The sequence below is a fragment of the Lineus longissimus genome, chromosome 17 (assembly GCF_910592395.1).
Source record: "Lineus longissimus chromosome 17, tnLinLong1.2, whole genome shotgun sequence".
Lineage (NCBI taxonomy): Eukaryota > Metazoa > Nemertea > Pilidiophora > Heteronemertea > Lineidae > Lineus > Lineus longissimus.
The window spans coordinates 3,432,645-3,441,823 of NC_088324.1; positions in this window are offsets into that span (position 1 = coordinate 3,432,645).

Consider the following 9,179-nt stretch of genomic DNA (forward strand, 5'->3'; position numbering starts at 1 on the left):
CTGATTAGTGATTATGATTCTGAACATAATGCCGATGTACACAGCGTGCATGGGGATTGAAAGTGTGCATGATTCAGGGTCCGAGGGGGATGATAGTGATAGCCTGGGTCAAGATGAAAAATGGTGTTTTTCTCCTCGTTGATTACTAATTAGCGTTATTTAGTTAATTAACATAATTTCAGGTGATTGACAAATGCATAATTTGAAAGTCCATGCTGTCCCCAACAACCTTTTCCAATAGTCCAAAGCTCTATCTCTTCTCCTTCAGGCTGTAAAAATTGGCTTTTACAGTATTTTGGGGGCAGCAAGGAATCAATATTGAAATAATTTTGAGCGGTGCAGCGAAAGGGTTAAAAACAGATTTGATTGAGAAAAAAAACTTTGAGACATCAAATATGACCCAGGCAAGCACCCCATTGGTCACCAAATTTATGTGTATTGTTTTCCCGTACAGTATAAAACAGAAAACATTTGGGCACCTTTGCGGTTTGACTGTAAACAGATTGCGTAAACGGAGAGCGAAGTGTCCAATCCGATGTTGTCTGTTCGCATGTGTTTTGTGAACTATAGCAGACCGCAGAGTGTACGTTGTGACGCCTTTTCTATCGGTTACCGTAAGCTGGTCAGATGGTTCAACTGGTGTTTGCATCTTTTCAATGCCACTTCCTTGATTTCTTGAGACGATAAAGACAAGCACGTCTGGTGGACTGAGTATTTCAGTATGCTTGTACGTGCTGACATCATCCAGACACTGGCATTCAAATCCAGTGAGCCATTCTTCCTTTGGATATTCGTCAAGTATCTCTTGCAATTTGATGGTAGGTGCTGTAGTGACTGGCACCACAACCTCGGTATTTTCGATGATTTTTGGTCGCCCTTCAAACCCACAGGCATCACACCTTACCACTTGCTCTGTAACCATCACATTTAACCCTAGTGATTGTATCATGGCCCCAAAGCCTTGCAAAATGAACTCATGGGCATCATTTTGTGAGCCAAACCTGAGGCTGCCACCTGATTTCTCGGTCACCTTTTTTAGTTGTTCTTTAGTGTGTTGTGAGAAACACTATGACATTTACTGCTGGTCATATAGTCCAGGAATTCCTGTAGTACCTCACCAATGTCATTGAACTGCTCTACTGGAAATCCGATCATTTTTTTTTCTCACTGCAGGCGGAACAGCCAGAACCGCCTGAACTGTTGCATTGAACCAACGGTTATTATCGCGGTTAAACATCTGTTTGATACCAAGGCTTGAAAAGAAATCACTACCATGTCTAACCACTGGCTCTCGGATTGGTGTGGTCGCTGTCGTAGCCTTCGCCCTCGCTTTAAGGTTTCGAACTTGCTTCTTTTCTTCCGACATGTCAGAAAACTTGAAAGGCTTGGCACTTGTCTTTCCAACATCATTTTTATCCTTTGCCAGCGATTTAATTTTTGGACCTGGCTCCTTTTCTTGCGACATTCGGATTTTAGGTATGTTTAGGCTGCTGGTACTTTCCTAATTTCTTGTCCTTCACCTGTGGTGGTTCCCTGCTCTTTTTATCCCACTGTTCCTCTACAGGTTTAGTTGTTTTGTCTTCCTTTTTGCCTGCTGCTCCCTTCAGACATGACTTTATCGTTAGCATGTGAAGCACTCTGGTACTTTCTTCCAATTTGGAAGAGAAGACATCAAGCCTGGTATGGATAAGACACTCCATGTCGTGAAAGATCACCGACCATGAGTGCCGACCAGAGTGGGATTGTTGGTAAAAGGAGCCTTACCAATTCCTCAATGAACTTTGGGCTGTACCTGGCATTCTCCGGTTCGTCGACGACCTCATCTTCTCCGGCAATATCACACCTTTTTTGAACTGTGACCTTAGCCCACTCAGTAAATCGAGTTCCTTCTGCCCTATTAACTCTTTCACTGCCAGATATTTTTTCGATAAATACCCCTAGTTTGCCAGGAATTGCTGTATTTTGACCATTTTTGTGAAATAAAAATGAAATAGAAATAAAGAAGATATACCAATGAAACATGTCTTATTTTCTTTGTCTATGCTTCCTCTTCATGAAACAATTCAATAATACTTTCTTTCTGAGTGGTATACATTGAAACATTCATCTGGACAAAGGGTAACTTTGCACTTTACACAAAAGTAGCGAGAATCGCGCCTTTTTCCCTTTTTTTGACATACTCTACATTTCTTCTGCTTATGCTTCTTTCCCTCCCCAGCAGGGAACATAGCCTTCTTGTGGACTTTAAACCCACCAATGAGCCTACCTTGGGGGTCATGAATGGGTGCTCTACGGGGTGGTTGGGGTGCTGGAGGGGGGTTCTCATCATCTGAGCTGGACGGCATTTCCTCATCAGTTTTGCATAATTCTTTGATTATTGATAGCTGAAAGTCCAGTAATGACAACTTGTCATTTGGGTTATTGTCATTGTAAATGACATGGGCATTGTGTAAGGACAGTTCTAACAAATATAATACAAGTTTCTTGGTCCACTTGATTGTTTTTCTCACAGAGGGGTAGTACGAAAGCATCTGGTCAATGCGGTCAACCCCATTCATATTCTCATTATAATCTATGACACACACAGGTTTGTTCACATTGGTACGAGCGCCACCCCTTCCCCTGATCTGAATTTCTCTCATTGCATTGTCATGCTTTGTACTTATAACTCTCACAGTTCGATTGTCCTGCCAAGCCATTATAAGGCAACGTCCATTGTCTCTGGCAATAGTATCTCCTTTCTGAAGAGCGTGTCCACGAGTCCCAGCTTCACGAATCTCCAGTGGCTCTCCACGGTTTTTCCTCAGTGTACCAACAACATAGGTGTTCCTATCAAGTAATGTTTCACTCAGAGCAACTGAATTATAAAAGTTATCCATATAGAGTGAGAAGAAGTGTCCCAGTAGTCTGCCACAAAGAGCCATTACTATCTCCCGAAGTGTGTTTCGAGTTCCATCATAGATCTGCAAGTTCCAGCAGTACGCTGTATGAGAGTCTGCAAGGATGTAACTCTTTATACCGTACTTGATTGGTTTCATAGGGTTATAAACCCTGAATGCTAGCCTCCCTTTCCAACGGAGCATACCTTCGTCTATGGATATGTGCTCATTCGGAGTGTAATAAGCACGAAACTTAGGAAGTAATGCGTCCAGGACAGGCCTTATTTTATAAAGCTTGTCTGCGTTGTCAGCAGGCATCGCTGCATTATCGTTGAAATGCAGGAACTTCATCAACAGCTGAAACCTGTTTCTAGACATAGTGTTATTGAAGAATGGGGTGGCGAGCACTTCATCAGTAGACCAGAACATAGATAACTCAGGCTTTTTCGTGATACCAGTCAGCATGAGCAACCCGAGTAGTTTTTTCAACTCATCCATAGTCATAGCATCCCACTTTCGAACTCGTGAATGAGGGGAGGGAATAGCATTCAGACCAGTGAAGTATTGATCTGCATACCTGTTTGTTTCATTTACGATACCTTCCAAGACATCGTCATCAAAAAACAGGCGGAAATGATCGAGTGGGTTATTCCCTAGGTTGCGTGCAGGCCCTCTAGGCCCAGGGTTCCCGTCACAGGGCTGCACCACTGGCTGACGTCCAGCAGGCCCAAATGGATTAGGGGGAAGAACTTGTGGTCTCCCTCTGCCTCTCCTGGCTCTTGCAGGTCCTCCACGATTCTGTTGGCCCCGGGCATGATTTGGTTGACCTCTACCTCGATTTTGTTGACCTTGGGCCCCTCTCCCCCTTCCTTGGTTCCCTCGTCGACCTCTACCTCGTCTACGTCCCCTGCCCTGTCCCCTAGGAGTAGCAACTGGTGCTAGAGGCCCACCATCACTATCTGAATCACCTGAGGCATTCCCTGCATCACTCCCGGAAGTGTCCATGCGGGCTGGACTATGGCCATGGCGTGCCCTTATTCTAGCACCACGGCGTACAGCCCCACGACCCCTAGCTGCATTAGTAGTAGTACTAGGCCCTGGTAAAGGTTCATTATCAACAGTGCTACCATCGTCACTATGTATATCTATATCTAAATCAGGCCTATTACTGCCGAGAGCATCGCCACTTTCACTGTCACTTTGATACACAGGCACATAGTCATTGTCTCTACCATTATCGTTATCAGAGTCAACATCTGGGCCACCAAAATCGCCATCAACAGACTCAACAGCTCTCTCACCTGTATCAAGGCCTTCCTCAACATCACAATCATATTCAGTGTCTGAATCATCGCCAAAAGGATCGCTTTCCGAACCAGAATCAGCGCAAATCTCAGCGACTTCTTCCACAGTGAAAGTTTTCCCTCTCCTGCCCGCCATTTTTGGCCAATGACGTCGCCTCGTAATGCTTACGCACACTTTCGATCGTCTGCTTGATGCCACATGAGTCATACATTGATTCTATGAGCTCAAATCGCCACGCCATCTGCTATAAGACCTTGAACTAAAAAAACGTTGATCGACGTCCTTTGGCAGTCAAGTGATTTATAGCAAAAACGTCGAACGACGTCCTTTGGCAGTCAAAGAGTTAAGGAAGTCCTCTTCGCTATCATTAGTGTCTTCAAGCGATTCAACAAGAAATTCATCAACTGATCTGAACTCATCGGTTGAAGTATCCTTAGATTTCTGCCCCGCTTGTTTCTTTTCACTTCTTTTGATGCTGTTTATTCTTTTGCTCATTCTTTCGCCTGCCTCGCGGACGGTGGTTGTAAGGTGAGTTCCATGTGCGATGATAAACAAATCCAGCAAAGCTGCTTCAGCCTCATAAAGAAAACCGGCATTTAATATGGTGCTAAAGCAGTACATTCCATGTCTTCTGAGTAATATTTCTTGAATATACCTTTGACGTCCTTCATGACATGGCTGCAGCATGCGTGTGGAAGTGTTTTTTTCGTCAAATCATTATCCTGTTGCCTGCCCCTTAACAATTCTCCATGATCTTTCAAGGAACCCTTTTAGGGTCTCTCCATTAAACTCCTGGAGGATAGCCAAGATGAACACCATAGCCCTGTCCATATTTATTTGACATGGGATTGCTGCTCGATTATAACCATATATCAACGTTTCATGCCGACGGAACTCTGATATCCAGTATCGAATGAGGGGAAGAGATTGAACTGTGCTAAGCATTGAAAACAGAGGGATTGGCGGTGAGCCTGCCACTGGATTCCGCATGCAAACCTCATAGAACAAATACTTCTTCCCTTTCTTTGGTTTTCGGGCTACTTTCCCCGTTGCATCGATTACCGCTGCATCCCTCTGACTTAGGTCGTGGAAAAGGTGGATCCCATCTTCCCGCCAGTAGAAGACAAATTGTGGGTCTAACGCGATTAACTGAATGAAGCCAGGTATTTTTGCATTTTTATTATCAGCCGCCATTTTGGACTTCATCTTGAATAGACTCGTCATTTCATCTCTGTCGAATGCAAGTTGCATGTTTGCCTCATGTGCTATTTGTCGGAAAACCTGACTAGTCTTTCCAATATCATCACAATTTCCATGCACCTCCAACAGGTCTGCACCCTTCTCAGTGATGCGCTTAAGATATTCATTGTGCGGCATCTCTCCAGATGCAAAAATTCTTTGGAGATCTCGTCGTTTTTGGCCACGGACTGACGCATGTATTGATCTTCCTCAATGTTTAGTGTCTACGGCCTCGTCAGGTTCGTTTCGTGGGGAAAATAAAGGATTTAAACAACGTTTCTCAGTTTCTTATTATATTGGCTAGCAATTGTTCATAACATCGTTGAATCACATGTACAAAGTATGTTACATAAAAGAACGCCAGGAGGCAGCACCTACTGGGCGCTAAATTTAAAGAGTACTTAGTACCATGGGAACCATACAACGCATTTTGTGACAAACTGTTCCACTGTATATAACCCTCACATTTAGGTTCCGATCGAGTTTAACGACTGCGTCGATTGAACATAGCCCCGTTTTAGAGCGCGCACAATAGAGATGTGCAGTTAACAGATGGTACATTACGGGTTACTTTCCCTTATTCCCCTGACGATCGATTTGTACCACATTCCTCTTTTAAGGTAGTTTTTAGATGCCCCTTCTTGCATAGTATCCCACTGTTCCTGTGTTATGCGAAAAGTGGCTCGCTGGGGGATTTCAGGTTCAAAGTCAATGGCCTTTCCGATTGCAGCCTCTACTGTCTGATAACTAATTGGAATGTCATCTGCAATCTGTTCCAATCCCTCATCTCTGTCTCCTATAATAGCCTCCCGTCTATTTGCCCACAACTCTTCTCTAGCAACTCCCTCAAGCCCACCTTTTCCTCCAGCAAAACCAAGATATCTCCTGCCCTCACCAACGTCTTCTTCTTGTAGACTTTTGTTGTCCTCTCTTGTTGCCCTGCCCTCCATGCGACCTTCTCCTATATATTCACCGTCCTTGCCTATGTCTACAGCACCTTTCATCCTTGACCCCGACTCACTTCCGTAACGTTCATCAATGTCTTTACCCTCATTGTCCAAGTGTTTGGAACATTTTTTCTCTGACCTCGATTTGCCACGGCATTGGTCTTCCATATCTTCATCCTCCTCACCGTCGCGTTCTACTCCTGATCTCTCTGGATCTGCTTCGCGTTGGCTACTTTCTGCCTCCTGTTCATCTTCCTTACCAGCGTCCTGCTGGACAATTAATCGGGGTCTCTTTGGAAGAATATCATCAGGAACAATCCAGTTGTTGGAGTACATGGTCGCGGTTCGAGATGGTTCCTTTCGAGACTGATTATCAAATGACGTTCCATTGCTGGTCTCAGTTGCTGGCACACCCTCACCACCGGCTTCGGACTTAGTTGAATAAGCGCCACCAAGGTCTGTTGGGGGATTTGCACTAGTCATTGGGGCATCTTCAACCACAGCTTTTTTCCTTAACATCAAATAAAGTGTACAGTCCGTCGTGTAAAATCCACGTGCTTTAAGATATTGGCCATAATTACAGGGGTTACACTGAATGTCCACGAAGTGAGTCGGTATGTTTCCTTCCCTATCGCCCAGACTTAAATCCATATCTGCAAGTGATCCGAATTTTGATTTTCCACCCTCAAAAAACAACACCTTCGCTTCATCAATGATATCCTCCACACTCAAATCTAGCGTATGTTGTGGAATTTTTCTCACCTTGCCCCCATCAGATGTAAATACCTGCTTATAGCCAGTGGGCTTGTGATGTTTCCAGCCAACTCTGATAATGGGATTCTTTGTCCTTGTCATCCTTGCCTCGACTGACACATCACTGCCTTCCTGCAATAATAAGAGAAGAAAAATAAATATCCCCTGCAACACTGTGTAATTTTGCTGCCTGCATTCAATCCTGGCGAAAAACTTACGACAGCGTATTCTCGGTGTTCAGCCGGAGGCGCGCTTGGTTCTATTCATCTCATAACTAATTCTTTTCTTTTAAATATTATTTCGTATGATACCAGTACACATTAGTGACTGAAATACTTTATTAAATTTTCATTAAAATAATTACAACTTATCCTCGCAGATGGCGTTGGTTTCAAGGTCCCACAGCATTGAAGGAGGGCTCTTGCGACTGAAACCTGGTGGAGCTTGCAGGTTTGCATCAACTTGGAGCGCACATTGATCAACGCAAACTATAAACCACTGACCAGTAGAGCAATCTGCGAGAAGCCCAGATAACTAAAAGCACGGAGAGCCACGTTTTCTATTAAAACTCCCATGCATGCCGTCATATGACGGGCCCCCGTAGGCAAGGGGTTAATTCAACAATCATTTTCAAGTTGTTAAGAGACAAGTTGTTGGTTCCTCAAACTTACCCTCGCTTTTTTTCCACAGCTTGATTTCACGTTTCCTTTGCGTTTCCGTATCTTGTCCATAATTTCTTTAATTTTATCATCGGCGTTCTTGTTGTTGTTTCTATCTCTGCTGTCAGATACAAATGAAGATTTTGATATGATTACCGACATAGCATTATATTTCCTAAGTGCACAGGACTCTCTCCCACACACAGGTGACCACAGGTCTTCAAAAAATGGCGTTGATTGACCCCTTTCGTTTCATATCAATGTATTTTGAGGTCATGTTCTCGCTATGCATATATAGCACCCAAAGTAGTAGATTTTAATAATTTTTCTTATGATAACCTAATCTGAAATTTCCAAAATAGCCTGCAGCAATTGCCTGTCAGCAGTTTACTTGTCACCCCATGTCTTGAACAAGGAGTGAAATAGAGCAAATTATTTTTTACCAGGGGAAATGGAAACAGTACCAAAGTTCAAAAATAAAACATAGATCCTTAAATGAATAGCCTTCACAATGATTGTGTAGCCGGGGACAGACAAACTGCTTCTTCCGGATGACAATAGACTTTCTTCTTCAGAGCAATAACTTATGACACTTCTGTAAATGATATAGATATATATTTTAAACCTCTCACACCGACATAAACTGGTCAAATGTCTTTTACAATGATGACAAAATATGAAGCACTTACAATGATGACAAAACATGAAAATACACAGAAAACAAATGAAACTGCACTAACCTGTAAATGATATAGATATATATTTTAAACCTCTCACTCGGACATGAACTGGTCAAATGGCCCAGAACACAGGTAGGGAGAACCCACATAGGCCTACACCCAATATTAGAATCACAAAGGAAATAGGCCTACTACTGAATTACCCTGTACGGAACCAATGTCCTGACATGACCCAAAATAAATAAAGCTAGGCCCTTAACCCCCCAAGCTCTAAATTCCTAGATCTGGTAACAATTGGTATCATGGCTGCATAACATGATCTTATTGCCTCGGGCAAAATGCGAGGAAGTTTACAGCAGATAGAGCCACTTTTAATTTTTTACGGCAACATGAAAAATCAGTGCCTGCCATGAGAAAAATCCATGGGTACCATCAGTCACTCCCGCAACCCTTTCCACGGGCACTATTTTTTTCACTCCCGCCAGCTGTCCAGCGGGCGGGCCATGCCAGTAAACGGGTGTGATCACGCCCGCCCCCGTGATCACGCCCCCTGCGCCCGCAAACTACTGCCATGAAACGGGCGCGATCACGCCTGCGGCTGCATGAGACACCTGTAAACAATTCCAGAGTAAAACAATTTCTGGGCAAGTCGCAGGACTAAGTCATGCTGCACGTTGGGCATGGCAATTTATTATATTATGAACAAGGAATTTAGAC